A 17,182-nucleotide genomic window follows, 5' to 3' on the forward strand; every position below is an offset into this window, starting at 1 on the left:
CACTGTCTGAGAAAACAACTTGGAGCTCAAGCCGTACAACAGTAGAGGCTTTCCAAAGCACTGGAAAGGAATTTAGTTGAACCAGCAGGAAGTTCCTCAGTTGGATAATATACAGGAGCAGACCTAGGAGGCAAACTTCAACATGTGGCCAAGGCAGGTGGAGACAGTTACACTGCCCTGGAAATCATAGAATAATTTGGGTTGGAGGGCACCTTAAGATCAACTTTACTCTATGGACACTCCTCTTCCATTACTAAGGCTGTGCAGCCTTAGCAACTGGAAACTGGGTCATTCAGTAATTATACATCATTATTACATATAATCATATCATATGGGTATCTTTTATTGATTTTCTTTGCTGCTAAAAAGGAAGTAGTTTGAAATGAAGCCATTAATACAGGGAGATATATGGATTTCTAGCAGCAATGTGTGGAAATATGAATAGAACTCTACAAAGGAAAAACCTTCCTCCTCAGTAGAGTGTTCATGATGCCCAGAAAGGCCTTAAGACAAGGTGTCTCAATGACTGGAAGGCACACGCTGCAGCACATAGACAGAACTCTACAGTTTATTGATTCAAACCCTCATGTGGATGCACCTGCATTGACTAGAGTGACTAGAGAGATTTCCATGTGTCTAGCTTGCCTTTATGGATATAAAGAGCAAGTTAAACCTGGATAATATTATCTGGATTCAATATACATTAGAGTCAGCTGGTTTAAAGCAGTGCCCTGAGGCCAGATCTCTTGCCTCTCCTGCTAGCAGGATGTGCAGCTCAGAGCAAAGTCCTTCCATGCAGCCATGCTGCCACCAGCCCCTCTGGGGGTTAACCTGCAAGCTTCCTTCTTTCTACCACCCACACTTCTGGCAGGGAGGTAATTCCTGTCACCCAGTCCTGTGCCCAGAGCATACTATGCTTGCAAACTGTAGCTGGCTCAGCACCCATGTGTGATGGACACATTCCTGCTCCATCCTTGCTCGGCATGGTCTCTTTCACACCTGCCTATGCACAGCTGACAAGCTGATGGGAATTTGGGGTGGGGTGAGTGTTCATTTCCCCAGGCTGGGTGCCAGAGCAGCAAACAATAGTGCTGGGGAGGAGTGAACGGGGCTCTTACTTATGTGTGTTCAGAGGAGGCTGCTTGTGCTGTTCCCTTTCAGAAAACACTTGGAGATATGGAAGCTGGAGCATTGTGTGACCCCAAGGAATCCAGAAGTGCTGAGGGATCCATCAGCTGTCATCAACAGACAGACAGACATAGCTGAGGTGGGTGACCAGCACAGGCAGAGTAATGCAACTTGCAGAGACCTGGCCAGCAGCAGATGGTGCTGGTAATAAAACACCTTAGTGAAAAATTACTGATAGGTAGCACTTCACCATTAAATGCTTTTGCTAAATGGGTGAGTGCTGTCTCTCGGATCCCTCACACAGCACCAGAGGGAGTAATGCTGCTCTGCTCAGTCACAGCAAAGCTGCCTTTGATAGCATGGAGTAGCACTTAGTTTTTATCTGTCACTGTGGAAGTATGGAGAGATCCTAAAGAGAGAAAACAGAGGATCTAGGAGCTGTAGCTCAGTAGGAGAGAATGACTTGCTCATGCTTTTTTCCTTTCCTTTGATGGATCTCTGAACTAGCATATCATGTTCTCCACTCCCACCTCTCAAGCTGCAGGTCTCCAGTATATCCTTGAATGCCCCTCTACTCTCCAGCTGCTGTTTCTGCAAGGACCAGTCTCCCAAGGCTCTACACTGTGTCTGGCAGCTCACAGGAGAAAGAATCTCATGTGTTTGTGGGTTCAGATGCCCAGCACAAGCAATATTCATTAGCCTTGGCAGGTAAGGGCACAGCATAGTGTCACCTCTTTGTTTCTGCTGGTTATCCAGCCCCATCAGGTAAGTGAGGCCAAGGATCTAAATAGGGTAGGTCTAATGGAGAATCTCCCTTGACAGAAGGACTTCTGTGAGCTAAGAAGTCCTTGCAATTTCCTTCATCCCTAATTTTACGATTAATTAATTAGCTGTATTCAGCTTTGGGGTTTATTTGGTTTTGGTTTTTGGTTATTTTTCCCCCGTGCCTTTTCTTTTACCTTCTCTCCCTGTTAGTCTCCTTAAATATTCAGGTGTGTAATGCTTTCCTGACCACAAACGTCATTCAGAAGGGAAACAGAAGTTAAAAACCTGACATCACTCTGAAGTTCGTTCATGGTGCGGGTGTAAACCACACCCAGCTTTAAAAACACAGCATACTTTCTCCTGTGGCTGCCTCTCTTACTGGTAGTGGAAACAGGACAACGTTATCTTTTTCCAGAGCATCGTCATGAGTCCTTGTGAGTAGCAGTGATGGTCCTGGAGTGCAGTGCCAGGGTGATCTTTAAAGGTGTAAAGCCGTGCCTGCCCGTGAAGAAAGGAGGCTGCACTCTGACCTCTGGCGATGGCAGGGACCAACCCCATGGTGAAGCCCGAGCTCTCTGCCGTGAGCCGGCCCGTCGGCACTGCACGGCACGGCCCCTCCGGGGGCTCCGCGTTCCCCCCGCACCGAGCCAGCCCGGGGCAGGGCGGGCTCTGCGGAGCGCCAGAGCTGCCCTTTCCCCGCCACTCCCCTCGCACGGCGCCCGGGTGCCTCCTGCCGACCGGCCGCTCCCGGGGCCCTTCCCAAGGGTCCATCCCCACGCGCGACCTGGTGGCCGTGGCCTCCCAGCGCCCGCTCGGGTCGTGTCCCTGCAGTGTGCTCCGCCGGGGCCGGGCGGTGTCCCGGCGGTGTCCCGGCGGTGTCCCGGCGGTGTCCCGCCGTGGCACCTGCTGCCAGGGCCGGGCAGCGCCGCCGCGCCCGGGCAGTCCGTGGTTTAAACGCCGTTTGCCAGCGACGGGGACCGTCTGTTGCACTCGACCCGCTGGTGAGATTTCGGTTGGATTGCGAACCTGATACCTTTGTTCCAGCGGGATTCTGCCTGCCTGAGGACCTGGCCCGTTAAGCGAAAGGATGAATGCCTGCAGAAACACCTTCCTGCAGGCACAGCAGGTGGCTGTGCAGCACTCACTGGGGTGGTGTGCATGGAGCCCTGACCCAGGTCAGAGAACAGCTGTAGCCTGAGGAGAGTTCACTTCCCAAGCCTAATCATCTTCAAAGTATCTTTGCAGTAACAGAAAGGAAATATTTCTCCTTTGCAGTTTTTACTTCACTCGTGATGCAAGAGTGACGTTGTGAAAAAAAGAATATTTTCTTAGGGCTAAGTAGCAGTCATTTTATAAAAAGTATTGGAAGATACCAGTGAAAGGCTGCAGTCATCTCTGACGGATTTCAGAGTATGACAGAAAGTCTGTTACTAGTTCCCTTTGTTGTTCCGGATAAGTTATTTATAACCACGGCTCCCATGGCAGGTCCTGAGCCCACTTAGGCCAGGCTGCTCCCTGTGGTGGTGGCCAGCCCCAGCTGTTTTTGTTACCATGAGGCCGTGACTGCACTGTTTAATAATTTTGCTTTTGTCTTCCTTTGCAGAGCTGTTAAAACCAGCAGTCAGTCAAGCGAGCAGAACAAGACTGGGAATGCTAAACATGGCACCCTCAAAATCATATGAGTAAAGTACTTGTTTATCCTCACACCCTGGGAACAGCTACTAGCGCAGGTGATGGATGATGAAGGATGGGGTGCAGGGCCTGGAGCTTGCTAGGGAGTCTGGGAAGGACCAAGGTTCCCTGACTGGATGAGCTCCCTGCCTCATGTGTGCTGCAGGGGGTGGCCTCCTTCCTTCCCCATTTCCTGCAAGGGAAGGTAGGATGCTGGGTAAGGATATAAGGGGGGGGAGGAACATGTTAGTGAGCATCTTCCAAAGACATATTTCATTTGCTTTGAAGATCTGTTCTCTCTTTTCTGTTAAGGCATATGGAAATCAGCTGTATTGTGGGCTGCAGTCATGTGGATGTTGGTTTTCTGTTATGACTAAGGATTCAATACTGTGTAGCACCCTGTAATGTGGTCTGATAGGACATCTTCAGTTTACCACTGTAGACAAGTTTCTTTGATTGCTTTGTGACTGGTGCAATTGGAAACATATTCCAAACACAATGATGGGAAGAAAAGGAGGCCTATATTTCCCTTCAGTGCTCTCCTTCTGTGATCTATCTGGATCGTGTACCCACGCAGTTTTCTGTGGTTCTTTTGCATACAGCTACCCCCTGAGTGAAGTAAAAGTCTCTCTGCTTTCTTGACATAATACAAGCTATTCCTTCAAGCCATGGGGCTTTCCAGGTTAGTAATAAAAGTATCATTGTGTTTCTTAAAGGTAGAGCTTCTGCAAGAGTAGTTCATAAACAACAGCGTCACGGGATGTTTTCAGAGCAACTGAAGGTCTGCTCCACTTCCACAGAGATCATGAAAGTCTTGCTGTTAACAATACCCTGCTTCACCTCCAGTTGTTATTCCAGCAGAAGAGACGTGTCTCATGGTCCTGTGTCACATCTGCAAGCCCTTTGGGCTGCTGATCGCTGTCTTTTGTGAAGCTGTGCCAGGCACTGATTTATAAGCGATCCAGTAAAATGCTGCATCCTACCTTAAAATTCCTGAAGACAGAAAACGAATTCATAAGCTTTGGTCTGCAGGTGTCAACACACAAACCTGCCTGTACAGGTGGGAGAGTTCAATCCTGTCCATCGGTTGTATTCCGTGCTTTCAAAGACCTGCGTCAGCATTTTTCAAGCCCGTACACACTTGAATTGGAACAGGAAGAAAACATCCACAAAACTCAAGTGAATGAACCGGTGAAAAAGTCTTGAAAGAGCGAAGTGGAGATCCAGCAAATGTGTATGTCTGATCCATTCTACCCTTTCCATACACTACTGATACCATGTTCCAAAAATTTTTGTACCACCCTGAGCAAAGACCCAGCTGTGGTGTCCAAACCAGGTGAGATCTGGCAGGTTGGCATCCCAGGGGCCCATGTACCACACCACTGTAACGTGCACTGCACTTCAACAGCAGATTTTGTATTAGCTTTGAGACAAACTGCAAACTACAGTACACCCATGGATTTGCTCCTGAGAACAGAACAAGCTTGTCCATGTATACAGTGACTTGTAGCTCTTTTCCAAATGATCCAGCTCTAGGAAAGGAAAATATAAGGGTCTTGCACTGATGTGAGCTTAATGATTTGGGGATTTGGCTCTGCTCTGCTTCTGCTCCTCCTGTTCTTTCTAGGACCAAAAAGGAGGAGGTGAGGGCACAGCCTACCTCCTGTATGCAGGCAAGTGAAAGGGGAGGAGAGCACCCTGTTTTGCTTGTGTCTACCACAGCCTGGACACCAGCAGTGTGAAGCTCATCTTGTCCTTTCCCCTCCCCAAACCCAGCAAACCAGGCAATATTTCTCAGACACTTTCTACTCACGTAGATTTAGGAAATTTACAGAGGAATAAGTAACACAAAAAGAGCACAACGGGTCTGAATTTAAGGGATCTTCAGCTTTCCCATCCTCAATTTCTCAAGTTGAGACTTTATCCCAGTTCATTACATGCTTAAAGCAGAGATCAGCTCTTCCTTCTTGTTCATGCAGTGCTGGGAAAACTGGTTGTACTTTTGTTCAGAGAAGAATAAACAGCAACCACTGACATGGTCAGCTTGTTTCTACCATCATCACTGATCTTGGTCTGTCAACTGCTTTTGCTGCTTATTTGTTGGCAAAGACACTCAAACCAAAGGTCCTTTGGGAGACACAAAGACAATAGAAGGAAACGTTTGCCTGATGTCTGATGTTACCGCAAAGAGCTGGCCAGTGCACATAAGAATATTGGACTTATGATGGAAAATTTAATGGGAAAATGTCAGGAATAGGACTTGTGCTTCTCAATGCCTATCTACTCCCTGACATATGGTCCAACTCTGGCTGAAATCAGCCTTTTTCAGCACAGTGGTACCTCTACAGCTGAAAGGCTTTGGGGCTCAGCTAGGCCAGGGTACTAGTCACAGCACCTCCCCTGCTCATTCCCTGTTTTCTATTCCCAATCCCATTGTGTCATCCAGACTTCCAGAAACAGACAGCTGTTCCCATTTGAGTAGTCCTGATGTGGAGTACAATTTAAACCCAAGACACCAACCGTCTAATCCTTCAGGGAGTTTTTCCTTAGGTGCATTTTGGGTCTTCCCTCTTGCACCAGAAACATCCTAGTCCAGACACAAGCTGCAAGTATTCTGTGCAGCTGCTTCTTGTTATCAAAAGAGTTCCTGTCTATGTGTGAAATGAAAGCTAGTTATAAAAGAAGAGAAAAATCCACCCCAAGTGGATTCCCTGGGGTTGGACATGAGGCTGTGGGACTGTCTTAAATCCGAGGAGGTTAATTTCTGGTTATGCAAACAAGCTCTGGATGGAAAATGTTGCCTGCTGAGGCTGGCTACTCCCACAACAACTAATGTGTAGAAACTTGGTGTATGTGGAGGTTGTGCCTCTGGGAAGTATTGTGATGGACCACTGTCAGTGCAGGAAACCTACAAAAAGTGGCATGGTCAGTGGTCAGTCAGGCTGTTTTCAGTGGATTTATTATAGATTTAGTAACATTTCATTGTTATTTTATATATATTCAGCTTTACTGGTTAGTCATCCAAGCAAAGGGGTTTGCAATGGAAGCTACTGCAGCTCAGGAGGACAATGTATATGTGTACCAGCAGAGCTCATGCCACAACAGCTCCAAGCATAGGGTTGTGTAATTTGAAAGGGAGGGTACCTGTCTCTCACCCTCTGTTGCACTCACTTGAACTTGTTTTGCAGTGGAACTCATACAAAAAAGATAGGTATGGCTGTTTTTGAAGTGTAAAGACAAAAGAACTTGTTGATAGCACAAGGACAAAGGCACAAACACACTAGAAAGGGTGGGCAAGAAGAGTTTAAGGACAGGTTCAACAACACATATTCAGAAGAAGACATTCTGCAGTAAACACAGGCAAGACAAGCTGTTCTGTATAGGGGGAGTGGGAGAAAGTGTGTGGGGGTGGGGAGTTGAGGGTAACAGCACAGAGACAAGGTTTTTTTCCTGAGGTTTGGAACTAAAGGAGAGAAATTTAGTATAGGGAAAACCACTAATATAGAGCTGCCAGTCTCCTCTAGGCCAGTATTGCCACAAAATGCTGTTTAGAAACTAGATAGATATGAGAAGCTTTCTCAAATACTAGGAATCAGGAAAGAGATGGTCACAAAGCTAGCTTCAAATGTATTCAGGATGCTGTTCAAATGGACAGGAGGTTACAGAGCTGGAAATCTGGAGTCCAAATGTATGGATAACAGGATAGCACAGTGTGCAAAAAGCACATGAAAGAACACTGCGAACAAGCTTAAAAAAGACTTGGTAATGTACTGATCTCTGAGTCCAGAGGTGTCACTACAAAATAACGAAGTGTCACCTCACTTTTCCTAACTTGAGAACACACATGGAAATTACTCCAGGCTGCATTAACAAGCACGTGTGGACCTGAGACTATAGAAATGTATAACACGTGCCAACCTAGCAGCCAAATGTGGGCTCAAGAGTCACAGAGGGTAGGGGAAGACTCCATTAAGCTATGAGACCTTCTTGTTAAAAGATGAGCAAAATCGGGAAGCACAAGAAAACTGTTAACATTTTGCTGAGTTCTCAGATCTGAGTCTGTTACATTAATGTTTGAAGTAAAATAACATGATTTTATAATATGTTTCCAACTAGTCATTTGACAGCTTTCCACAGATGGTCTGCAGTATGTATAAAAATATAATACAAGTGGAAAATTCCTTGCCTTTATAGCATCCTTATGGGCTCTCTCATGTGCACACCTCCTGCTTGTCCTGCAGTAACAGTTTTAAATGTTACAATTTTGTGACCACAGGTGATTTTGCGGTGGTGAGATAGGGCTGGAGAAGTGGAGGCAGAAGAAACAGAGCAAGAAAGAGTGATGTTCCCAATAGGAAAACAGTGTGGAAATGCAAGGGACTTGCAAGGAAAAGCAAGGGGGTCAGTGAAGATAGTGTTAGCAGTTTATATAGGAGAGGGTAGGAGTTGGCTGAGATGCAAGGTGGAGAAACCCATCAGGAGTGGGGACCAGCACAGCTGTAGATGTGAAGCCTTTTGGCAGAGGACATGGTCTCCAGAAGGCCCCCCAGGAGACATTTGTGTCCTTCACATGGGAGGAAGGAGTGGACAGAGGTGCTGAAGACTCCCATGCGGAGAGGGCCGGCCACAGATGTAGCAAAGAAGGATGAAGAGCGTGCCTGGGATGGGGATAGAGGGAGGACACCAGCATCCTGCTCCATGGGTATGTGTGGAAAGAAAGGTGGCGGCAGAGAGGAAAAGCAATTCCGTGAGACAGGAAGGAATACGACTTCAAAGGGAATTTGCAGTAAATGGCATCAGAAGTAGTAGCAAGACAGCCAGGAGGATGGGGATGGAGAAGTGAGAGGCTGTGAAACTTACCAGTGCAAGCACTGGGATAAAGGTACAGACCAGGGTTGTTAGGCTGAGGGTGGAGTTACCTGTGGTGCAGGCTGGAATCTCCCATTCAGAGGACAAGGAAGAAGAAAGGTGGGTAAAGGTGAGATTTGGGGACAAGAATTGGTTGTAATGTGCTTACCTTGGAGGGCTTGATGAAGGGGGCTGAATGAAAGTGAGATTTTGGAGAGGTAAAGGATTGAGTATGGCTAAAGGAACAAACTATTAGGAGGTAGGAGGAGACACAGTTTCTGGGGTATTTGGATAATCAAGAGCAGAGAATGGGAAATGCTGTTGACTGTGTAAGAGCCAGGGAGGGTGCAGGAGGGGGGCAAGACTGGCTCAGACACAGGAGAACTGGGAGAGAAGATGGAGCAAGAGGCGCTAGAGAAGAGCACAGAGGATGTCACTAGTAGGAAGATAAAGAGGAGGGAAAAGGTACAGCAGTGCAACAAAGCTTTATGTGGCTGAGGAGTGCAAGAGAAAAGTGGGTGGGAGTCAGAAAGCAGAGTTAGTGTGAAGGTGGAAAGGATGGAGAGATGGAATTATTCCAAGGTGGGAGGGAAGGGGAGAGACAAATGAATAGGCAAATTATAAGTAATGCAAGAATTAGCTGCTACAGCAGTAACTGAATTGTCACCCAAAGAAAGGGGATGAGGCAGGGCGTTTGTGAACGAGAGGGTGGTATGATCAGGCTGGCAGAGGAGCAGAGAGGGGCTGAGCCCAGTGGGGGGGCAGAGGCAGCTGGCAGGGAGCAGCAGGAGCAGATGCTGGGGCTGCCGTTCCTATGGCAACACACGAGGTTTAATGCAACAAGTGTAGCAAAGTGGCAGCGTTAGCAGGGGACCGCTCGGTTCATTTCCATGTCATGCTCCTCAGGGTGGGAGTGGAGCCATGCACCATCCCTGGGTACCAACGCAGCAGAGCTCAGCCCTCAGCCCCTGTAGAAACCAGCACAACTTACTGTCATGTTTTGAGGCCAGGCCCCCTCACTGCTGAGAAATGGATGTCTTGTGCTCTGTTTCCTCAATCCTAGGCATCTCAAAGCCCAGCAGAGCGAGAGCTGCTGAGCATATTGCCAGCAGCAGGGTGCGTGCGTGGTATTAGGGGGCAGCTCTGCAGCGTGTGGCCTCTGCAGGGGGCGGTGGAGGAGCGGGCATCCCCCTCCCATCCCTTGTGGCCATGTGCCATGGGGCTGGGGGCTTAATTCCCCGATGCCCTGGCTCACCGTGGCCTGGGGCAACTGGCACATAACCTCCAGGCACCTGCAGTGTGTAGGGCTGTCGTAGCACAAGGCCAGTCTCCTTACACCAGGCAGAAAAAGCAAGTGTTTTTCACAGGCTGAGGCCTTATCATTGTGTTTCTTCACTCATTAATTTTTGGCAGATTTTCCCTTCCTCTCCTATAGTATCTCCTGTATTTAATTGCTTTGGGTCTGCAGCTACTCTGCAGCATTATGCTCATGTCCTACGCTCAACAGCTGGAGACAGAGCACAAAGGCCAGTTCTTCTGTTCAAAGAAGTCGTCTCCTAACGCACTGACAGAGAGAACATCCCTGCAGTGTGTCCAGCAAGGATGCTGCTCCTTTTCCCTTTACGAGGAGACAGCTGGCAGGAGGAGGCTGACCCTGACAGGCCATGCTGTCCGGGCTGCTCCCACCCCGCGGAGCCTCCTGTCTGCGCAGGAGATCCACCCGCCCCCCGCAGCAGCGCCCGGGTTTCCCGCGGGCTGCCAGCCGCGCTTGGCAGTGCAGCTGCATCCGACAGCAGAGGGAGCTCGGGGAAAGGAAGAGGAGCAGGCTAAGCCCGGCAGGAGCAGCCCCGGGAAGGAGGCAGGCGGGCAGGGCTTGGGCAGAGGTAACTGCAGGCGGCTTTGCTGCACTAGGTAAGGAGCTTTTAACAGCGTAAAGGGATGAGGGGGAACGGGGCCTGAGAGAGGGAGTAGTTGAAAAGAAGCCACCATGGAAACGAAATGCCAGAAAATCTGTAGGTATAAGAAGACAAGAAGGAGACACGAAAAAGAAGTGTCTGGGTGCTCTTTCTCTTGTAAGATTTAAGACTTAGGCTAACCTCAGAGTATCTGGTGCTAAATAGCTGTTAGGAGGAGGAGCGTATCTTAGTTACTTGGATAGTGTTTTCAGTGTATCTAAATGCTAAAAAGGTCTGGCTGCATTTTTTTTCCGAGGAGAATGCCCCGTGTTGAACACAGTTCTCATGTCAAATTAATTTCAGAAAGTTTCAGTGACATTTTGAGAAACTCTAGTGCCATGAATTCACACCAGCATCAAAGCAAAGCATTGAATATGCCTTTGTGGCAGTGTAAATGCACCCGTTGGAAGTTGATGGCCATTTCTGTCACACTGGGGATGACAGCAATACCAACCAGCCACATCACAGCCCCTACAAAGCCAGAGTGTGGATATGATTCTCTAGCCACAAAATCTGAGCAAGAAAATAAATATTCTGGTCTTCTCATCCCTTGTTTCCCGTGGTCCTGGGTGCAGCGCAAGAATGGGCATGATTCATTCTACAGTCTCTGGGCAACCCAGGGGAAAATCGCCTGCTAATTTCAGTTTTTGATGTCAGAACGTATAATTAACCTGACAAAGCAAAATGTTATTTCGGGTTAAGGCGTGATCAGACCTTCCTTCTCCCTCTACCTATTTCGAAATGGTGATAAAAAAACTTGAAGGTATTTGAGGCTGGGGGAGATATATGTTTTGTAGTGGCTATACAATTTTGGCAGTGTTCTGTAATACATAAAAATATTACCAGTGCTTTCCCCAATTAATTTGTATTCAAGGTAAACACAGAGAAACAGAATGATTTGGACATCACAGTAACCTTCTTCCCTGTCACTGCACGTGTCCAATACTATTCCCTTATATAAGTCTTTGGAACAGGAGATGAGGCAGGTTTTAAATAAGCATGCTGACTGCCACAGTGGCTGTGGATAGGAATCACAGGAATACTTGGAATCTTTAAGGTGTGTAATGTTAGAGTGGATAGTGTGATGCTAGATTGACAGTGGATATTTAATTGTAGAAGCTTTAGCGGCTGGAATACTTTGGTTTACTGTCATTGTATTTGAAAAAGTATTGAGAAGAGGATTTCAGAGGTGAAGTTATATCATGTTGTTGTTATGTTTTCCCTTGGGTAGAATCTCTAGAATGGAGCGATTGATTTTGTTTGATCTATAATTTGTACACATAACTAGCAGAATGTGCTGCAGCTAATGTGAAAAGATTAATATAATTTCAAGCAAAATCAACTTCTTTTAGTGCTGTGCTGGCAAGCCTGGGTTCTGTAGGCTCCCAGGCACAAAAAAAAGCAGCCCTTTTGCAGTTCTTTAGGTGAGAAAAGAGCTCAAAGTCCCTCTGGGTCTCTGATTAAGGAGCTCCATTTTAAAATAAGAGTTCTGTGCTATTCTTCTACAGAGTGAATGGTGATTTCTTTGCTCCATGGCAAAACAGGAAGGCAGAGAGAAGATGCAGCATGTAAGAAATTAAAGATATATGATTCCCTTATCCCTTTTTTTCTGCTGTTTTTGCCTGGTCTTCCTCAACTTTTGGTGGAGTTTTTCTATGATCTAGCTGGATGAGTCCTTAATCTTCTGCCATTTGAATGACAGGAGATCAGTCATTTGCAGGCTCTGAGCATTTTGGTCCCACATACTTCATTCTTTTTCCTCCTGCTGCTCAGAAATCTTTGTCCAGCTGTGCACCTAATTACGCCCTTGTGGCTAGGCTATTTTAAAAAAACTTCTAAAGGAGTAACAAAATCAGCAAGCTCTAACTATTGTACCTGTGTGATTGGGAAGTAAAGGTTAAGTGCTAGCACAGGTATAGCTCAGCACTCTGAAGATAACTGTTTTGCCATTTCTTTAAAGACCACCATTGTCCTAGATCCACGTAGGGCACTTAGGGTTTGTGTCAAGCCATTTGCACATGGAGCCACAGCCATTTCACTGAGAAAACCACTTGAGATCTGAAGGGGGAAGAATAGCTTTCAGGCATGATTTGAAGAAAGAAATAACAGACTGATATGTCCCAGGGGGAGGCAGGGAAATTGTTCTGGTGAGCAGGGCTGGACAAACTGACAGCTGAAAGCTTCTTTTGGTCTTACCCTGCTAATTCTGATAATGACAGGTTTTTAATTTTTATTTCCTATTCAGTCTTCATGCTTAGCATTTAGTGTTTGTGGAAACCGTGATGAGCAGAAGAGGTAGAGGATAATAGAAGTAGTAAAGTGCAAAATTAGGAAAATAGGAAGAGCTAAGTAGATTAAGTGGACTAACACAAACTAACTCCCCCCTCCCAGCCCACTGGCTCTAAAGATCTGAAGGTGCTCAACACCAGGTGGTTCTTACCTGGTGCACTACTGAGCTGGGATCTGAGTATGAAGATGCTGTGTTAGCAGGCACTACATTTGACTGACACAGGCTCTACTTGGGTTGATCAAGCAATGCACAATCTTATTCCTGCTTCTGCCAAATTAAAGTCCTGCTCAGGCAAGCTGCAGGGGTGAAGGGCAGGTTTGCCTGCAGCACAGTTTCCTGCCTTCCTGCCATGCCTCCCTTCCATCTCATATGATGCTGTGTGTTTTGTGAATTTATAGTCATTTATTGATAAGTACAGAATGAAACAGATTTGCCATCTGTTGATATATCCACTGGATGAAATGTGAGAACTCGTGAAAACTAGGTCTTCTGTGTAATCAGAAGCAGCTAGCATGTGTTGTTCCTTTGGTGAGCTGCAGCGTGATGACACGTGCTGCTTACAATGAACACCATCACAGCTGCTGCTCTTGTTTCAAAATACAAAGGTACTTGCTAAGAATAAGGCCTCATCCCCCAAATCTCTGTTCCGTGTTCAGACAGCCATATTGCACATTGGTGACTGCATTTGTATTATCACAAATTAAATAGAACTCGTGAGCACATTGTGGAGCTCTGGACATAATTAGAAGGGGGAAGAAACTGCTGTTTATCTAAAACAGCCATTCTGATGATGATTAAGATATAGAGACCTCTTTTCAGCACAAAGACAAGGTAAGGAGTGACTTTTTTCCAGCCAGGAAGTTCAGAAGCTGGGAGAGTCCCAGCTCTGGAGCAGAACAGGCTGGCTCGCAAGGCCTCCAAAGATCACTGTGCTTGTAACACAAAGGCTGCTGTGCCAGGTGTTTGAAAATAAGTATAACGGTGAAGTGTCTTCAGAAAAAGTGATAACACAGCATGGTAGGGACAAAGTTTTGCAATGCTTTTTATAGTGGAAAAACATGCTTTTTTGCTTCAGTATCTTTATTAGTAAAATGGTAGTTAAAGGAGGATTGTCTGACATAACTTAGTTGGACTTTTGAAAGCTTTGACATTGTATCCTGGTGATGGGGCAGACTGAGCTGCAGCAGCCTTGCCGTGCAGCATCACAGCCCTCAGGTGACAGGCTTTCTTCTCCTCTCTGGAAGAGCAGAGGCCCTGAACCCCTCACCCCACGGTTGACTCTCCATGCAACAGGCTCTCCACAGCCAGCTGTGGGCAAACGCAAAGAAGGCCCTTGCCAGCATCATCTGACTGCAGGGCAATGAAACAGCTGCCAACACATTGCCTAATTTTGCCTGGAAAGTCAGCCTCAGTGCTGCTGTGGCAGGGTGCATAGTGCAGAGGGGGCACCAGTGGGTAGGTGGGTGAGTGGATGGGAAGTGGCAGATCAGGGCTGACAAGTCTGACTGCAGCCCCAACCCCATCTCCCTGCCCGTGTCCTGGATAAACACCACAGGTCGAACTGTTCAGCACTTAGAAACCCTTTTCTTGAGAACAGGTGGCCAGTAGCCAAGTGAAATGACTCATGCATCCTCCTCCTCATTTAAACTGGAGTCTTCCCCTTCAAGCTTTGCCCATTGCATGAAGCCAAATTGCCCTGTTTCTGGAGAGGGGACAGCCGGTTCCCTGACTGTCTCTCTCTTCTATGTAGCCATCCACACTTCTTCCCAAGTAACTACTTCATTTACTTCTTAATCACAGAATCATAGAATAGTTTGGGTTGGAAGGAACCTTTAAAGGTCATCTTGTCCCATCTACAATATTAAGATTCCCCTTCATCTTAAATTTGCTTGGGAGAAAAATTTAGCAGCCCACTTGAAGCCAGGACTGAAATACTTCCTAGTATGGAATTTCCGCACTGTTTTCCGAGAAGCTGCTGGCACTCTCTATTTTTGGCACTATCTCTTCCTTATGTTCACCTTCTGCTGGTGTCCCTTTTACACCTGGCTCCCTTGGATTGAACTTGGACACCCACTGGACAACGTCAAGCAGGCATATCTGAGATGCAAAGGACAGCTGTTTGAGTGAAAAAGGAAAGAACTGGAAATCATGTCAGAATAAATTATCAGCTTTCAGCCTGGCCAAAGCCGTAACTCTGTTGGAGGGCTGATTTTTCTGAAATTTTTTAATTTTATGAGAATGGGGATAATAATAAGGTTGAAAAATATGACATATTTGGCTAGTCAAGGTTATGGAATTTGAAAAATTGAAACTAAAATGCAGTTGTAAAAACAAACAGGATTAATTTATCCTGTGAGGCATATGGCTGCATTGCTATTGCTTCTTAATGTAATCACTAATTCAGTCCTCTGAGCCATAGATCAAAATAACAATATTAGTTTATTTTAATTGTAAAGGGCCAACGTCAAAACCATGCAAGCAGAAAGAAGCCATTTTCCCCCCACTGCCTCTGTTTTTCTGGCATCTCTTTTATCACATGAAGTAACTTGGAGCTGGCTGATTTGTACTTCTGCTGAAATAACCCTATAGACTATACCAGGGTAACAGAACAGCTGGGATGTATATTTGTCCCAAATGGAGCTCTTTCAGGTTTTTAAGTCCCCTCCTCTCTCTTCCATCTCACCTCAGCATGTCCGAGGTGATCAGAGCCAGAAACAGCAATCGAGAAATAGCTGCCCAAAAGCACTCAGGCTTGAGCCCGGAGGAGACCAAACCCGAGACAGTGGGAGAGGTCTTTGCTAGAGAAGTTTGAAAGGGAGGAATGTAAAGAGTTTTAAATTAAAACTCCTTTGCATTATCTTTAAATACATATCAAAACAAGTAAAAAAGAAACCAAAACAAACAAGTAACCCAGCATATGTTCTGTAGGAGGTAAGTTCTTCACACTTGTGTTTGCCCAGTCAGAAAAGGAATCTTAATTGGATCTGGATCTGCCCAGTTCCAGGTGTCTTCTCTCTCAACTCCCCAGAGCTATTTGTTTGTTTTGCTGGTGTGCCTCAGCTTGGCAAAGTGTCTTGATTGCTAAGTGAATGTAGATTCAGCCAGCTCTGACCAGCTCTGGCATCTGAAAAAATCCTTTTTCTTCCGCTTGAATTTCTCTGCCAGCTGCCTTTGAGTCAGGATTTCCCAGCCAGCAGCTCTTGTTATTATCTGTTTTCACTTGCCTTGATGTTTACCAGATTGGACTGCTTTTATCTCTATAAACCCTCCCTCACTGTGGAGCCCCAGTATTACACACCCTATGTGGCTTGGCCACTGGGTCAGAGCAGAAGTAAATAAATAGATAATAAATTCACCTTATTGAAGAAACAGTGAGGTCTAAAATGCTGGCCAAAAATAATGTAAGTGATGATGATCTCAGGGAAGAAAATAACCAAAAGGCCAAATGAAGATATTAAAAATCAAAGCTGAAAATAATTGACAGCTCATTAGACTAAATTTGAGCTCTGCTAAAATTCTCCACCAGATGAAAACTCTGGTATGAAAATAGTGCTGAACAGCTGAGAGCAGGACAAGCTGGCCTGATTTTCTCTGGTCTCAGAAGTGAATTGCTGCTAAGAAGTGCTTTTATTTGTAACCTTAGATACGTCTAACAGTCATTTAGACCAGAAGGTCTGATTAAAAATGCATCTAAAAATATAAAGGGGAGATTCTCAATCTTTAAAGGGCCATAAAACTATTCTGAACAAGCACCAAAAGATCAGTTCCCATCTCCTCCAGTTCCTAGAAATCATGGTGATGAAATAACATTTGGAAAAGACGAGTTTTAGTTGGTTTTTTTTTAAATTCCATTCTTGGTCAAGACCAATGTAGTTTCAAACATAATAGATTACATCCAATTCTAGTTAAAAAGACATGCAGGTCTGGTCACTTGTCGGGTCAGTGTTCCACAAGTACTTCAGGATATCGGTGTTTTTTTCAGTTAAAGGAGGAAAAAAGTTTCTAATGGATTTCGGGGTGAGGATCAGGGTCAGTTCGGCTTCTTCCTCAGCCCGCTGTGTTCAGCCTCTGGAGCCGCTGGGGAGGAATCCGTCCCTGCAATCCCAGCGGTGCCGCCCCCCGCCCAGGCTAACACCGCCTTCGACTTTCTGGTTCCCTCAAGGGCTCAAGGCAGACACAAGAAAATTAACTTTTTTCTCCCCCCCAGGTAATATTTTAGTAATTAAACCACGCAATTTGAACTTGTCGCTGTTTTATTCACCTCACGCACTAGGTTTCATTTACCTGCACAACGAAAACAAACGCCTGGCTTTGCCACCAGGCGTTTTGGCTCCCGTTGCGCCCCAAGGACGCATCCCAGCGTCCCCGCACGGGGATTCTCCCCACGCTCGCCCCGTCCCTGGGGGCGCAGGGCCCGCGGCCACCTGAGCGCGGCGGCTGCGCGGGGGGCGAGGGGCGGGCGGGGCTGGCCCGGCCCGGCCCGGCCCGGCCCTCACATGCGCGGCGCCGCGGGAGCCATTGGCCG

General features: G+C 46.6%; 1 protein-coding gene and 1 long non-coding RNA gene across 2 annotated transcripts in view; both read left to right on the forward strand.

Moving 5' to 3' along the window:
• The first annotated feature begins 2,970 nt into the window (after positions 1–2,970).
• Positions 2,971–3,570, forward strand: LOC113972864. The gene is made up of 2 exons (XR_003536042.1): positions 2,971–3,068; positions 3,497–3,570. It is a non-coding gene; the product is annotated as an uncharacterized LOC113972864 (long non-coding RNA).
• A 6,717-nt stretch (positions 3,571–10,287) lies between these two features.
• The window catches only part of LRRC8D (leucine rich repeat containing 8 VRAC subunit D), a 64,348-nt gene continuing 57,453 nt past the window's right edge, over positions 10,288–17,182 (forward strand). Inside the window, exon 1 of the mRNA XM_027694215.1 lies at positions 10,288–10,323. The gene's annotated coding sequence lies outside the window, so the exon portion shown is untranslated. The remainder of the gene's footprint in view (positions 10,324–17,182) is intronic.

This window comes from Neopelma chrysocephalum, unplaced genomic scaffold (genome assembly GCF_003984885.1).
Source record: "Neopelma chrysocephalum unplaced genomic scaffold, ASM398488v2 Primary Assembly neopelma1_97, whole genome shotgun sequence".
In the NCBI taxonomy this organism is placed as follows: Eukaryota; Metazoa; Chordata; class Aves; order Passeriformes; family Pipridae; genus Neopelma; species Neopelma chrysocephalum.